Here is an 18,212-nt window from a genome sequence, read left to right on the forward strand (position 1 = left end):
CCAGTAGATGCACTGAACAAATATGTACATTTTTTTTCAATAATACTTCAGGACATGTTTATTTAGACATTAAAGAATTCAAATACACCAATAACTAAAAATTGACAATTTCTTGAAAATCAGCTATCACCGCACCCCTTAAAATCAGTTGCTTTTAGAATTGCTACTTTTGGCCTTCCCAAAGATCTTTTAAATTTTTGACAAACTTTGCAGTTCATTACAACTCTTTTTATAATTTTCCTGATTTCATCATCCAGTAAATTAGCATTTCTATACGCCCAAATTAACTGTTCTTCTCCTTTATGATTGGTTACCTCATGGATTTTCTTTACTTTTCTATAACTTTGTACTTCTTTTTCCTTTTTTATAAAGAAAACCGTTTCGTCTGTTGTCCACGTGCCACATCTATATAATTGTAAATCCTGATGTCCTCCATCAGTCTCATATAATTGAAATCTTCTTGACTTGCGTAAATTAATGACCATGACATTATTATGCATTATATCTACATTCTATTCCTTTATGGTGTTTTTCCCAAACAAAAAAGGTATATTCTTGGCATTAATCACATATGCATCCACCAACATTTTCACAAAACCACCTTCAGTATCTTTTTCTTTTCGTGAAACTGGAAGACTAATTATTTCTGTGCTGTGAAAAACCAGTCCATCTCCAAATCTAAAATCCTGAGAACAAGACTTACTTTGCAAATCCTCTTTCATTATGTTATTTGAACAGATATCTGTTTAACCATTCATTTTCAACTAGAGTTTTTGGACGCCCAGTGTCAACAATCATAGCTTCCACTTCTTCAAATTCTTTTGTGAAGTGCACGTCCATAGTACCACCAATCAATATCTCCTTGTTTTCTTCAGACACAAATCTGACATTATTTGCATTCTTTATCAATTTCTTTAATTCATTCATTTCTTTCATAAGCTTCTTACAGCTTCGTTCAAGATTTTTTAATCTTTTATTAACTTTCTCATCTGGTTGCAATTTAAAGTTAGGTGATCTATCGAATCTTCCTGGAGAATTGTTACGTGTTTTTGAAAATGGTCTTAAAGGCGTTCTTGAAGATGATTTACATTGCATTCTGGAAGGTCCTCTCCTATAGTTACCAGACTCTGTTCTCCAATATCCAGGATTCGAAGTGGATCTCCTATATCTGTTGGAGTTTGGAGATTCTTTAAACTCTTTCCAATTCTGGTAACGACTTCTATTATCCGTTTAAAACGTAGAAGAGCCGTCAAAAGATTGAACTGCCATCGAATCTCTATTGTTTTCTATTTTTAGCTTTTTAAATTCCATTTTCAATTTATGAGCAACATTTTCTTCATCAACAGGTTTCCTTTCCAACCCATCTTCAATAACTTCCTTGAAGTGAGTCTTTTCATCCGGTTATTTTTCCTCCTTCATAAGCTGCCTTTATCATTAACAAACTCATTACATAATTAAGACAAGTATTTATCTTTTCCCTAGATATTTCTGCCATCAAACTTTCAAACTTATCTAGAAATTTCTCGCAACTCTGATTTGTCAGTTGAAAAGGCAAGAACTTTCTTTATAATTTTATAATACTTTTCCGTCTTAGTTTTTGCATATTTCTCTGCCAGAACCTCTAAGACATTGTGAACGGTTTTCAAAGAACTGTTAACTGTACGATCTATTACAACTGTAATCACGTACTACTTAACTCTCTCATTCTTCTTCAAGCTTTCAATTAATTCATTATATTTACTATACTCACTATCTTTGTTATTAGTGCCCCAATCTTCAATTTCAACCTTAAATCTTTCAAAAGTTTGTCCAACCCAAATCAGTGGTAGTTTGGCTTTTGTAATCTGAGTCTTCGTATCTGGAAAAGATTTTGTTTACGAAGTGCCATCTAAAAGCTTTGACAAAATCTTGGTTTGTTGTGTCACCACTTTTGTCAAATCAGACCCATAGCCAACATTTTCCACTGAGCCACTGACTCAAGAATCACCAACCTTTGTCTTGTGAGTTGACTCCATATTCATAATGTAACCCAAACTGGTTCCGATATTCACATCACACACATCACAGTAAGTTTGAGATACTCTAGTATCCATTGTGAGCATCTTGAGCTTGAAACAGGTCATTTCTGAAGTGACCCATCAAAATCTTTGCTTCCTAACCCTTGAATTTCTTAGCTCTTGTCTTTCTTACACAAACATCATCTGTACCTATATGACCAAACAGAGGACCATTGCAAGTTTTACATTTCAAGAAGTAAAATTCTCCTGTAATCTTGTTTATTTTTCCAAATTTTTCCAGCTTACTAATATCACCAGAAAGATCACCATCACTTTCATATCCGGAAGTGTCAAATGAAAACATACTCATTTATGCAAAAACCACCACTGGGAGATCGGATCATTCCAAGCCAAACTGGGCAAAATTAAACTAATAAGTAGTATACATAAAGGACTGACTACAGGGAAAACGAACAGCTTCCAAGTATTATGCTATTCGCTGTTAATACCGTTCGGAAATCCTTCAGAATTTCTCCATGAGTTGCCCTCAGCTATCACATCCAAGCAAAGACTGACATTACAATCATCATGTGTTTCTACATGAAAGCATCACTTTAGTAAGTTTCTTCCACTTTAAGCCTTACTTTACGATGTACCTCCAGTATCAGTGCACAGTCCCAAGCTTTGGCAGGTAAGTGATTACGAATTCATCCAAACAAAGACCATGATACTAACGGCTCACTCTTCAAACCATCCATCACTTCCTATTCCTCTGGCGGCTAATATCCAAGCATGCTACAAAAATTTAATGTCAGGAACATACCAAAAGTAAAAGCATCTGCCCATATGACCTGGAAATCCCCCACACCCCCAGCAGTGAAGGGGAAAGTTATTTAGTGGTTTATTTATGACATATCTATATATATATATATATATATATATATATATATATATATATATATATATATATATATATATACTATATATACATACCTATACATATATATACATATATATACATACATATACATACATATACATACATACATACATACATACATATATATATATATATATATATAATATATATATATATATATATATATATAATATATATATATATATATATATATATATAATATATATTATATATATTTATATATATATATATATATATATACACAAAAGATACACAAAGGTGAGCTCATGTAAGCACTGTAAGTGCTCAACTACATAATAAAGCTTGTTTAAAGGTCTGAACACTAGTTACATTTAAAATACATTTTTAGCCAGAAAACATATACAGTGGGGCCTCGCTTAGTCGCGTATCAGCAATCACGGATTCAGTTAATTCACGTGGGTTTTTCCTTGGACCACTTCTCAGTCTATATATCCTGGTATGAATCAAACAGCATCGCGGGCTTGTCTGGTGGTAGGCTAAGCCTCGTCCGGTTCCGATAACCGACAAACTGCATGAACAGATTCACATTAAGATATTAACTGACAATAAAGGTAATAAAACCATTCTCACCTTATATATTATTGGCATATCTTCATAATATATCAGCCTATTCATGGAATAATTCCACGTCATTGACATCAACTTGTAGTTGAGCGGCCAGCAGAAATGTAAACATTGAGTTACACTTCATAGCACCTTTGTCATTCTTAACCTTTTAGAAATAATAGTAGTAGTTTAATAGCAGTAGTAAATAACATTTAGGAAACATAAATTTTCAATTCGAACTTCATTATTGTTTGGTATAACGTAATCAACTTCTCTGAACACTGCAGTCATACAAACGAATAGATTATCGTATGTTGTTTGCAATCGGCGACGAAGTGTAAATGTAATAAAACCATTTTTACCTTATATATTATTGTCATATATTCATAATAAAATGCAAATCTTATATATTATTGCATATCTTCATATAAAAAGCCTTTTCAAGGAATAATTCCTTGGTGAATCCATTTTTCAAAAGACAAAAATACACTTTACATGTTTACAGTATACAATGAACAATGATTACCTTCATTTTGATGTGATTACATTAATATGACAATATGGTTCTCTAAGCATACAAGTAACTATTTTTGTTTTTTATCATAATGTATATTCATTCACGAAAAAAATACATATGACCACCGTGACGTCACCGTTCTACAAAGTACCGATGTATTTTTACGTAAGTATCCTCTAAACTCTGTCATAAATCACTTTACTTACTTTTTTGTGAAGCCCAAATGCTACGTATATTCCGGAAAATTAACGAAATCACGAATTTTATTATAGAGCAAGATTCGCTGATTACTGTTTTCTTCTTCTTTTCATGACTAAATGCATTTTTAGAATAAAACTCATTCACAAATTTTCAAATACTATGAATGTAAATAGCAAAAAATCTCTCTCTCTCTCTTCTCTCCTCTCTCTCTCTCTCTCTCTCTTCTCTCTTCTCTCATCACTTACAGAAAAAAACTATAATACTGATCTATTATTATTGTAATAAAGAACAATATGGTCTCCGAAAGAATAAAAATATGTTGCCATATTTTTATTCTTTCTGTGATTTACGAAACTGTGCTTCAATACAACTTTTATAGTTGACTGAATGATTATCACATAACAGTATAAGAGAATATCTTATCACTATCCATGTTTCATTTCTTATCATCATAAAATATTTAAAATACAAATTTCATTGTTATTCTCGAGCTAAGATAGTCAACAGTACTCGTCCCAAGCTGCTCTCTCAAGCTATTCTCGTCCTAAGCTGCTATCTCAAGCTACTCTCGTCACAAGCTGCTCTCTCTCTCTCTCTCTCTCTCTATCAATGAAATATGAATTACTGTATCATAATATCATTCACTATCCATGTTTCATTTCTTATCATCATAAGATATTTAAAATCCAAATTTCATTGTTATTCTCGAGCTAAGATAGTCAACAATACTATAGGCCCAAGCTGCTCTCTCAAGCTACTCTCGTCCTAAGCTGCTATCTCAAGCTATTCAAGTTACTCTCGTCACAAGCTGCTCTCTCTCTCTTCCTCCTCTCTCTCCTTCTCCTCTCTCTCTCGCTCAACCTTGCCTCTCTAACTATGAATATGAATTTCTGTATCATAATATCATAAACTATTATGTACAAAGTTAATAATAATAATAATAATCCCATTAATAAATTTGTTTCTTTTAGCAACTAAATTGTTTTCCAAAATAATTATTTCGGTAATAAACATCCATCAGCTGATTCTAAACGTAAACAAAAGACAAAACTAGATTTTTATTGCTGTATTTTGCTGTTTATACATTAATATTATAGTTGGGTGCTGTAATCATTACAGTAAATCATGTTTTTTTATCATAAATATGTTCATTCACGAAATAGATATACTATGTACTTTTAGTTTGGTGCAGCAGCCAAATCATGAAAACAGGAAGGAATTGTTAGGTAATTATAATTTTGTTTGCTGATCTGATGCAGGGGAAATTGAAGATAGGAAAGAATAACTTTGAAACTGTCTTGAATTTAGTTTAAGGTGATAGTTGAAGAAATATTTGGTGCTTGAACTAAAGTAGGCAGTTATAAACATTGAAATAGTGGTCTTGGGTGGGTTAATTTATTAAAGTAGGCGGTTTTAAAAGCAATTTTCAGGGGGGGGGGGGGGGGGGGGGGGGGGGGTGGGGCCAGGAGGAAACACAGGTATTTACTTATCACGGGGGGTTCTGGGCCCTATCCCCGTGATTAACGAGGCCCTACTGTATAACAATTACAATACAAGTTGAACTGTATTAGGGTAGTAATGCATGGCACCTTCCCTTGAATTTTTGAAGCTCCAATTGCACGGAGTGAGGAATACAGGACTGAGTCTGTACCAAAATTCACAAATTTGAAAATAGCCCACTATCTATGTTCCTGAGTTGTAAGAGAAATTGTTTCTTTCATGTTCAAGATCTATTCATTTTGAGCTGAAGAAAAAATTCCCTTACTCACAGATCTTAGCTGGGTATAATTATTCCACAGAAAACCAATCTAGCATTTTTCGAAAGATTCTAAGCCTCTTGCTAATCCAAGTATGTACGTGTCTACAATTGTAACCGAAACAGACTTTGCTTTATATAAAAAAAAATTTAACAAGTAAGGAATTCACATACAGGCAGCCCTCGGTTAACAGCAGGGGGGTTCCGTTCCCAGCCGATGCTGCTAACCGAAAATCAGCAATAACAGCACTAAAAACCTGCTTAATGGCGCCGCTAACCGAATAAAGGTGCCGGAGAGACTGGTGCTGCTTTTAAATAGAAATTGGCGCTGTTAACCGGATATCAGTGCTGCTAACCAGAGATCAGCACCAAAAATCCAGTTAAAAGCGTCGCTAGACAAGCGCCATAAAACCGGATAGCCGTTAAATGATACTACTGTTAACCAAGGGCTGCCTGTATTTACAAAAGTACCATTTAAAGAAACAATCATATCACCTTTCTTATCGAACAGTGACAACTTCAAAAGTGAGAGACTACTCATTAATTCCTCTCCAGTCTGCTTGAGATTTAATATACATTTTCAAGACTACAACACTTCAGGGAGCTTGCTCAGCTTCAATCATTAAAGAAACTAAGGAATGATCAGCAGTCCCATCCCAACTAAAGGAACCACAGTGCTGGATAAAACTCCAGAGTAAACAGTAAATACTTGTGCATGGCCTTAAAATTCCTCACAATCAGATTTCAAAGCCAAGTCATAAGCTTTTAGGCCATAGCACAGTGACGGATCTAGAAATCTTCATTGGGGGCACTTAGGATTATCATATATAATACAGTACGGTCCCCATTTATGCGAGAATTTGGTCGATCCACAGCCTCGCAGAATTGGAAATTCGCATATTTCGAAACACATACCTTATGGGAATAATTCCATTAGGGCTGAGGCAAACGGCAACTTACCCAGTCAAACTTTTGTATACTACCTATTTTCAATACTCTCTATGTACTATACTGTAATTTTTTCTGATATGAAATTGTTCTTATGGATAAATAAAATATTAAAAAGGTTTTAATAACTTGAAAAAGTTTAAAATTACACACAGGAAGGTGCAAACTCCCACATGTAAATAACGCCACCAATGGGTGCAAGTGTACTGTACGATACAGTACATATCCTCTGCCAAAAAACCTTCAAACTCCTCTATCTCATCCTCCGTGAAGTTCTGCTGAAGGAAGGCTTTGTGAACCATTTGAGGTTTCAGGGACTAGCGGATCATGTGTGTCTTCACTCCCGTTAGGCCTAACAAACTTGGTTATGAGCGCCTGTTTCAGCTTCTTTGTCTGGCATGGGCACTATGTAATCGTTTTCATATAAATTTATTCTACGATAAAAAAACTTATGAAAATTCAAAATTCTCTCTCTCTCTCTCTCTCTCTCTTTAATGATCAAATGCCAAAAGTTAGTCAAAACAAGTTAACCTAGACCAATCATTCATGCACGCTGCTCTATGTCGTCACAAATGTGTGAGGCAGAGCCTTCCATCTTATCTAATGGCTGAGCAGGACACCTTTCTCTTACATTCCCCCTTGGTGGAATAATAGTTATTTTCCTCCAAGCATCCCCCCTCCTTCTCTCAGATACCAGTGAACGCCACCCCCCCACTCCCACCTAAAATACTTGAAAAGACAATAGGTTTTATACATTTTGCAGTGCATGACTCGCAGATTTTGAACAGCTTCGCAGATACAGAAAATCTATTTTTGAGAACTAGCGACCGCATAAAAGGGGAATCGCACAATTCGAACACCCATAATTCGGGACCGGACTGTACGTAACACAGATGATACATACTCTACATAAATATTTCTGAATGTATGTACACACACATACTATATACACACAGTAGTAGTAGTAGTAGTAGTTGATGCTGTTTTTGTTGTTGTACAGTTTTGTTCAAATAATAATTAAAAAAGCAAATCTTTGCTGCTAATAATGATTTATCAAAAGAAAACAATGTTCAATTATTTATATCCATGTCACCGGGTGGCCCTGCCTTAAATCCACCACTGCCATAGCAATCAGTAGGACACAAAGAATCCAACAGTCCCTATGTGAGCATTTAGAGGACTTTCTATTTACCTATTTCTTGGCCACTGTGATCAATAGTCATTTACAGTATCAACCAAGTCTGGACTGCAATATGTGGACACAAAAGTTATGCCAATCACAAACCATTGCAACTTGGATTGTGGCAGAATCAAAACTAAGTAAAAAAAAGCAAGCAAGATTCCCACAGTTAGTTTTTTGTACCGGCTGACAAAATTTCCCACAGCCACACTTTTCCCTTTACGTTACTTTTTACCCACAGGACAATTGGTTAAACGAACACAGAACACACAAAACACAAACACATGTACTCACCTCAGGCTCTAGATACTCAGGGTTAGGCTAGGCTAGGCGAGACACAACCACTGCCTAGAATCACAAACAAAACAACCAACCGAGAACTACAACCATACAACAACTTAACAACCCAACAAATACGACAACCATACAACAACTCAATCCAGTACAACAAACCACCAACACCAACACTGTCCCCATCCGCCAACTCACAGACACCGAAATACACAACCAACCTCTTTAACTTCACCACAACCAGACAGACACATGCACACCAATTTTACAACATCAAAATCAATCAAATCCCACATCAACAGACCATCAATGGATAAGACCGCTGCCAAGCCAACTCTATGACTTCACAGACTTCCTTACTTCCTATGGCTCTCGTAACACACTACTGCCACTCTCTCTCTCTCTCGTTGTCTAATTTAAGTCACTGTTATCACTCCTCCATAGGATTGCACATCAACCACATTCATATAGGTCTTATGGGAAGCTGGGTACTCATTCCTAATATATACAGCCATCCCCCTTACTACAGGAATGACATTATGTTTACGACATAATGGTTTTTTGAAGCTAGGATTGAGAGGCCTGGACAAGTACCATATTTCAGAAACTAAAGTTTGTGTTCATAATACAATATCACACTCTGAAGGCCACTGTAATATTATCTTATAATCCACAAATTTCTACAATAGACCACATATCACTTGTGAGGTTTAGCATGCATGGGTCAATGATTATGCTGAACACTTCCAGCCTGTGTAAGAATAAAAATCTATAAAAATATTTCAATGCCAAAAACAAACTTAACAAAAATGAAAACAATAACATTATGAACATAAATATGTATTCAAATGATAATCAGAACAGATGTGAATGATAATAAAATATTGTGAGAAACTGTTCAACATGGCAAAGCCAACATACCATGAAAGCAATGGTACCCTCCACAATATTCACTTCAACTGAATGAAGGACTATAGTTTTGAAAATAAAGAACAAAGATGAAGGTACAGATGAGATTATAAGACAACCTCTTGATAAACCACCAGGCATCCTGCCCGACAAACCATTCAAAACAATCAAGGGGAAGAGAAAACTGACTGAAAAGTTTGAATGAATGTAACCTCAGGCAAGAGAACTCTAATTCAAGACAGTGGAATGCAATGTTACAGAAGCTCTGGCACTCTTTAAGACTAGAGAACAATGGTTTGATTTTTGGGTGGAATTCTCCTGGAAGAGCTGCTTGCCATGGCAAAGACTCTCTTCACCCTACATATGAGAACGAGAAGTACAGTATCAGTATTGTCAGAAGCATGAGGAAAGAAGGGAGTCTGTAAGGAATAAGCCACACAATTCAGTGTATGTGTAGGCAAAGGAAAATAACTATACAAAGAGATGCTCAAACATAAAACAGTATATTTACTGAGCATGGCTGGTGCCTTAGTCAACCTATCCCTAAATAAATAATAAAAGGAAGAATCCAACATAGTATTATGACCCAAAGAGGACCAATGATATGGGCAAGAGAATGTGAGCTCTATTCTTACCAAGAGGTAGCTCCTACCCTCCACTAATCCAAAATTCTTCTCTTTAGTATGTACTTGTAGACACTCAACCCTTGAAGTTCCCAAAACATATGGCATATGGTAGTGCAATGGTCTGAATTTTTCAAGTACTTATGAAAATGGTTAACAAACAATTTTCTTTTATTAAAAGGATGTATAATTACACAACAAAAATGCACTTACTAATAAAGCAATTGAAAGTTACATATACACATTCAAAACCAGTTATTTTTTCACTAAATAAAACACAGTAAAGAAAGAAAATATAATATGATAAATATGCTCTAATAATAATTTTCAATCCAATATTCAGGAAGCCACATCCAACAAAGTATAACATGATGGTTTTGATCTGAACTGTCAAAAGACAATTAAGTCTGATAAAAGACTTTAGTGAAATTTCAATCTCAGTTGAAAGATTTTAAAAACATTGATTTATGACAAATATAAATAAAGCCACAACTAATTCAAAACCACAATTTGTAAAAGAAAATGGAATTTGAAAGAAAATTATAAACTAAAAATTTCAAAATATCCAAAGATTCAGAAAGATTAACCATGCAATAACTCACCAATCAACATCTGTCTTCTTAACCTGCTGCTCCAACCTAGCCAAGGCTGCTGCTCCTGCAACCTGGGCATCATGAGTTGGCCGGTATCTCTGTTTTGGCAACTGCTGAGATGGCCTTGACTGATACCAATTGGATGCTGTAAGACTGTGGGAAAAAAATACATAAATATCGTAGCACTCTCACCATCAATTTGTCAAGGCTTACACAAACCTCACCCTTAATAAACAGGCTAGGATAGGATAAAAGATTAGTTTAACCAGACCTATGAGCCTAAAAAAAAACCTAACTTTAAAAAAAACGACTTTCCTTAGGATCATGATAATTTTAAGTGAGAAATCCCTGCCTTCAGCAAGAATTCCTGACATTGTTGGACCTCTAAAATAAATGCGCACCTCTGTTGAATCCAACTTAGGCATTCAACGAGCAAGTGCTGGACAGTCATGGGAACTTGGCATCCATTACATTTCATTGGGTCAGAATGTGGGGTTGTCATTAGATGACCATGAGAAAATCTAGTATGACCTATGTGGAGTCTTGCTAATATTACTTCTTTAGATCTTGCTTTTTGAGATGATGAAACCCATGGGTATACCTCAGATTTTATAGTTTTCAGGTTGTTTGATATTGGCACTGGATTGTATAAAAATCTGTTGGATTCTGGCACATGTAGGAATTGAAGGGAATGAAAATGCAGATTCTGCAGCTAAACTAGCATGCACTATTACCCCCAACAATTTCATATGCCCCTGTATCAGACTGGATAGTATCTGTCAAATCTCTAATATATCCAGTCTGATACGGGGGCATATGAAATTGTTGGGGTAATAGTGCATGCTAGTTTAGCTGCAGAATCTGCATTTTCATTCCCTTCAATTCCTACATGTGCCAGAATCCAACAGATTTTTATTGACAATCCAGATTGAAGAAGTAGGTGGATTTTTATTTGAATTTCTTTGACAAGTTGATTTGAAGATTTTTACTTTTTTATAGCATCAATGGCAGTATGCAAGTTGCTGAAAATTATTGAAGAGATTGCTTGCCTTTCAGATATTGTCAAGTGCTGCTCATAAGGCTGAGAGTTCTGCATGAACACAGATGATGTCAAAGGCCTATTTTGATTAATTTATTATTCGAGAAATCTGAACCTCCTACTCCAGTAATGTTTTTTCGAGCCATCTGTATATATCATGAATTGGTTTTCCTTTCTTCAGATGTGCTCTAGGGCATGTTGGCAGTACACTCTGTATTAGTCATATTTCGTTTAAGAGGATAAGACAGTGGTGCATATTTTTATACGTTTCAGAGTCCAAGGTGGTGGGTCTTTTATTGTTGGATGGAAAATTGGTGTTATAAGAGTTCATTAAGTATTTGGCTCTTTTTGGGAAGGAGCTGGCACCATGATGTTCAATCCTAGGGATTATAAATCAGGATGCAGGTACCTACAGATGATGATCCTGCTTGTAGGGAAAGGCCTTAATGTAGTGTTAAGTTGCGGTGATGTCTCAAACGTAGTATGCCTGCCTCTGCTAAAAGGGAATTTGTTGGGGATGATCTAAATGCACCAGTACATAAGCATATTCTTTCATGATGCAATGCATCAAGAGTTTTTAATGTTGCTTCAGATGCTGAAGAATATATGGGACAGCAGTAGTCTATTACAGATAAAACTGATGTCCTATATAACATTAGCATGGTGTCACATCCTGCTCCCCATGTAGAGTGAGATAGTTTCTTTAATAGGGCAAGGGCTTTTATGTCATTGGCTTTAATATACTTGATGTGTGCTTTCCCATTTAAATGTTGATCAAACATTATTCCTAAGTACTTAACATTCGCACAGAACTTAATTTCAGTGTTATATAGATGGAGTTTGATTTCTTGGTCTTTTAGCCACCTTTTCTCTTTATAGAAAACAATGACTTTTGTTTTATTGGTTGAAAAATGAAATTGAACTGAATTTGCACATTTACTTATATTAGTGATGGCAGTATTGATAACTCTTCGGGCATGTCTAAGGGAGCTACTTGTGTAGTCTATGGCAAAGTCATCAACGTATAAGCTATTTTTAACTCCAATTGGTAATTGTACAGTGATGTCATTAATTGCTAAGGCAAACAAATTACAACTCAGGACACTGCCCTGAAGAATTCCTTCTTCTAAATTAAAGTATTCTGAATAAGAATTTTCTACTTTTATCTAGAAAGTTCTATCCATAAGAAAGTTTTTAATGAAAATTGGCAGGTGACCCTACAACCCAAGTGAAGTTTTTGCATGATGTTAAATCTCCACGTTGTGTCATATGCTTTCTCTATATATCAAAACAGACAGCTACTGTCAATTTTTTCTGATCAAACCCCCTTCCTGATATGCTCCTCTAGATATGTTAGGACACTAGGGTTGACTGACCAGTTATTGAACCTGATTGTGTTGGTTAGTATGGATTCCTTGCTGATAACATGTTAGTTATGCATTCACCATTTTTTTCTAAAACTTTACATAAATAGCTTGTGAGAGATATTGGTCTGTAATTAGATGGATTACTTGCATCTTTTCCTGGTTTTTTATAGGGATAATAATGGCATGTTTCCACTTGTCAGGAAAAACATGCTTCAGCCAAATTCTGTTATAAGATTTTAGTAAATATGATTTGTCTACAGGGACCAGTTTTTGTATCATCTCAAATGAAATCCTGTCATGAATCCTCACTTGATGCAGGTAGGGTTTCTTTGAATTGACTGCACTTCTCTCCAGGATTCTTTTCTTTTTGTCATTCTGGGGGTTGGAGTTATTTGATTCTTCTTCAATTGGAGTTCCCATTGCAAAGCTATCACAATCTTCAATGTTAATAGCAGCAGCAGTGGATAGAATGCTGTACTTATTTTGGATGTTGGTACTATTAGCATGTTGGATATGATGCATATCTTTATTATTCTGCTGCTTGATATTATGTTGGTGAAGTTTCAGGTTTTGAACTGCAGTTGTGAAAGAGGAATTTTTGGATGGATCAATGACCCCCTTACTTTTAACTCCAGACTAGCTTCTTTAGCTGTCATTCCTGTTCCAGTCATTAACAGTTTAAGCTCTGTATTTTATTGGTAAAAGGAACACTCTTTAGATCTAGTATGATGAGCTAACCCACAATTGGCACACTTTGAAGGACTACAATTCCAATTGGTAGTATGCTCTTCAGATAAGCAGACTGCACATATTGCCTTATGACATTTTTTGTATGTGTGGCCAAATTTTGAGCACTCTGTGAACTGAAGTGGTTTTGGTATAAATGGGCATACTTCTGCCCAAGAATTTTAATTTTAGGTAGAAGACTTTGGCCAGTAATTTTTACTTTTGCAATTTTAATTTGTTTATTCTTATCCCTTCTGCTTGGAATTGAATAAACTTCTAGATCATAGATATTATTATACATTAGTTTAAGGAAGTTAAGTAGTAAGTGTCTTGGAGGTAAAACTTCACCCTCAATGTTAGGTAAGATGACTGTGCCTTGCACATAATTTAGTATTTTATCCCATTCATTTCTTTTTTGTTCAAAAAGGCAGTGGACTGTTTTACTTGGGATGGATACAGGTTCAATAATTTGTTTTCAACTACATAGTAGTTGGAATTTTAAGTTCTGCTTTAAGGATCAGAAATCTTGACCAGTTCTGTAATGCACCAGTGTAGGGTCCCGTCAGAAATTTCTTTTCCTCTTTGGGGGGGCCTCCTTTATGTGGGATGCCAGTGTTTGGGGGTTGGGAGGGTTATTCACCTCCAATTTAGTTATCTTTTGCCATGTATGGTTCCAATGTTACAACATTGGAATCTACCAAGAGTTTTTACTTTTTTCAATTTTAATGTTATTGCACCCTGGCGGGTGTTCTGATACTTTACTTGAAGCAGGATGGGGGTTCTTTGATGCGCTAGTGTCATCTACAACTAAGCAAGGGTGGTTAGAGGAGGGGGTTCCAGCAGTCGTCAACTGTGCAACGACTGTACTAACCTACCATCAGAAGGTCCAGGGGTACTGAAATCTTTATTTATATATCCCATAAAGATTAGAAAGGGAGAGAAAAAAAAAGAAAAAAAAAACTACCTGAAAACCTTAAAAAAATATCATCAGCCTTTCATGGAGTTTATTCTTTCACTAATGACACAAGTGAGAACTGACTCCCAAATGTCCCCGGCCCTACCCTACCCCACAGGGGATGGCACAACACGATAAGTGTGGCCCAAGTATAAGCTAAACCTGCTTGGTAGGACTGAGAGTATTACAAGAATACAATCATCCCCACCCTAATCATGTTATGCAGAGTCCTATCCCCAGAACCAGAACTCCCTGGAATCCATGGTCCAGCCCTGAAGAATAGTTCCACCTTTGAGATATCGAACTGATATCCCTTAGGTCTGAACATTATCGGGTAGTTGATTGTCCTACCACAGTTTCCACTATTTAGCTTCGGATATAAACCCAGTCCCAGCTATGATATCTTTCCTTATTTATCAGGTCCAATAAATGTTTTGAAAAAGTGGAAAATTCCACAAACATTAATCCAAAGAAATATTATGATATATGGGACTCTTGGACTCGAACCCAGGAACAAATTCCTGGGGTTCAAGAACCCCCTCAGCACATCAAGGTGGTCCCAGGTTGAGGGGGGATTACTTAACCCTTTAACACCGATTGGACGTATTTCTTTCTTATCACACTAAAAAGTATCAGTGACACGTCTCAGAAATTATTTTGTCACTTTGACATAATTTTTGCACCATTTTAAATTAGCCGTTACATGGCGTATTATATATGAAAATGTGCGCAATTTCATGTAGAATACAACAAAAAATACTCATGATTGTAGCTTTTATCAGTTTTGAAATATTTTCAAATAAATAACGATAAGTGCCAAAATTTCAACCTTCAGTCAACTTTGACTCTACCGAAATGGTCGAAAAACGCAATTGTGCGCTAAAACTCTTATATTCTAGTAATATTCAATCATTTACCTTCATTTTGCAATAAATTGGAAGTCTCTAGCAGAATATTTCGATTTATGGTGAATTTATGAAAAAAACTTTTTCCTTACGTCCTCGCGGTAACTCTTCAGAAAAAATCATAAATTTTTTCGTGCGATTGTCATAATGTTTGCACCATTTTCAATTAGCCGCTACATAAAGTTTTATATATGGAAATGTGCACAATTTCATGCACAATACAACTAAAAACAACCCATGGTTGTAGCTTTTATCAGTTTTGAAATATTTTCATATAATAACGATGTGCCAAAATTTCAACCTTTGGTCAACGCAATTGTAAGCTAAAACTCTTATATTCTAGTAATATTCAATCATTTACCTTCATTTTGCAAAATTGGAAGTCTCTAGCACAATATTTCGATTTATGGTGAATTTGTGAAAAAAAAAAAAAATTTCCTTACGTCCGCACAGTAACTCTTCCGAAAAAATCAGAAATATTTTTGTCCGATTGTTGTAATGTTTGCACCATTTTAAATTAGCCGTTACATAAAGTTTTATAGATGAAAATGTGTGCAATTTCATGTAGAATACAAAACAAATAATTGAAGGTTGTGGCCTTTCTCATTTTTGAAATATTTGCATATAAATCACGATAAATAGAAATAAAACCGCATTCGGTCAAATTTGACTCTACTGAAATGGTCGAAAAATGCAATTGTAAGCTAAAACTCTTACAGTCTAGTAATATTGAGTCATTTATCTTCATTTTCAAACAAATTCAAAGTCTCTAGCACAATATTTAGATTTATGGTGAATTTAAAAAAAAACTTTCCTTCCCTCCGTGCGCGGATTCTCGGCCACAAATCTTCGAAATGCATACGTCGCATTCTTGTTATATTTGCTCCATTTCATATTAGGCGTTTCATAGAATTTTATATATAAAAATGTGTGCAATTTCATGTAGAATACAACAAAAAATAATTGAAGGTTGTAACTTTTCTTATTTTCAAAATATTTGCATATAAAAAAAAATAAAAAAATTCAACATTCGGTCAACTTTAACTCAACCGAAATGGTCGAAAACTGCAATTGTAAGCTAAAACTCTTACAGTATAGTAATATTCAATCATTTATCTTCATTTTGAAACAAATTGAAAGTCTCTAGAACAATATTTAGATTTATGGTGAACTTTTGAAAAAAAAATTTTTACGTCCGCGCATTACAATTCATGCATCATTTTGTGATAATATTATCTCTGTGTTGCTTTGATCGTTTTACAATGTGTTATATACCAAAATTATCACAATTTGGTGTAAAATAACAACAACAAAAAATGAACTTGTTAGCTTTAACCGTTTTGCTCACAGCGCGATTTGAATACAATTATATATGAAATTTTGTTTTCGCACTATCATATATCGCATCATTTATATATGATATTTTTTTCATTTCTGATGGTTGCATACTAACCTTCAGGCAGTATGCAACAAAAGGAGCCAAAAATGAACTCTTAATCTTGAAAACTAAGCGCGCTGTGATTTTTTGAAAAAAATATTTTTTCCGCTTCGGCGCTCACTCCGAGACCCCCTCGGCATACGGGAGACGATTTTTATTATACCCCTTCGGCGTTAAAGGGTTAACAGGATTGCTAATCACTTCTTAGTAATAACATTGAATAACTGGACGGATGATTATGAATACTCCAATGAACATAGTGATATTCTTGAAACCTCAAAAAGCTTCTGTTAAGCAATAATAGCTTATCATTTTATTATTTTCTTAAATACCCATTAATTACATTTCCCAACATCTTTGTTCACAATCCTTTTCTTGAGTTTTTCTATCTCTTACACATACTGTCTACCAGTGACTTACAATCTAAAGGCAATGGGAGGCCAACTCAAGACAGACCAGCAACTGGAGTACAAAACCTAAGAGGGCATGGAGGTAACCAAGGCATTTAGAACAGCCATAGGTGACCAAACAAACGCACCCCATAAGTCTTGGAAAAATGATGTCCCTAGGAATTAGAACCAGATACATCAAATAAAAGAAATCTGAGTACTAAACATTCTCTGAACTGGTAGCACTCACAAAAAGGAATTGGATATAAGCAATGCAAGAATTTCAACAACTGAGTGAGCAGTGAATCATACTTGGAGAATAAGGCTTCTACAAATAAAACAGGTTTATTGTTTTGAGCCAAGAGTCCTATCCAGTTATCGATGAAGGGTCATGACAAATGAGCTGCACAGAGTGGCAACAGCAACCAAAGCCATTCCTGAAAAAAACTTTAAACACCAAAGCTGAACTCAGAACACCATACACATGAAGTAGTCACCAAGGGTCATGATTACATGATAAAGTATTTTTACACCTTAGAGTGTAGGGGAATAACCTAATTTCTTTTTTGGAATCGTGTATCATATCCCTTATATATTGCATTTTGTGGCAAGGACACCTTTGATGTTACTCATAATTTTCTAATGGAATTGATCAAATGTCACAAATTGTACAACCCTTTTCGGGGAGCTTGCGCAATCCGGCTGAGCTTCAACAACTGAACTGTAACTGCCTGTTAACCAAGGGGCAGAAGTCCAGGGTGAACTACTAGTATACCCCCCCAAGAATGTAGTCATTTCAGTCAAGCATCTGATAGGATATAAACTAGTACAAGAAAAAACCTCTTATGATCTAGTTTACAGTTTCATCTGG

The 18,212-nt window shown here is 35.3% G+C and overlaps 1 protein-coding gene across 1 annotated transcript in view; it reads right to left on the bottom strand.

Moving 5' to 3' along the window:
- LOC135219308 (UBX domain-containing protein 6-like) overlaps positions 1–18,212 on the bottom strand; it is a 159,713-nt gene that overhangs the window by 89,420 nt on the left and 52,081 nt on the right. Inside the window, exon 2 of the mRNA XM_064255967.1 lies at positions 10,532–10,675. The gene's annotated coding sequence lies outside the window, so the exon portion shown is untranslated. The remainder of the gene's footprint in view (positions 1–10,531; positions 10,676–18,212) is intronic.

Source organism: Macrobrachium nipponense, chromosome 1 (genome assembly GCF_015104395.2).
Source record: "Macrobrachium nipponense isolate FS-2020 chromosome 1, ASM1510439v2, whole genome shotgun sequence".
In the NCBI taxonomy this organism is placed as follows: Eukaryota; Metazoa; Arthropoda; class Malacostraca; order Decapoda; family Palaemonidae; genus Macrobrachium; species Macrobrachium nipponense.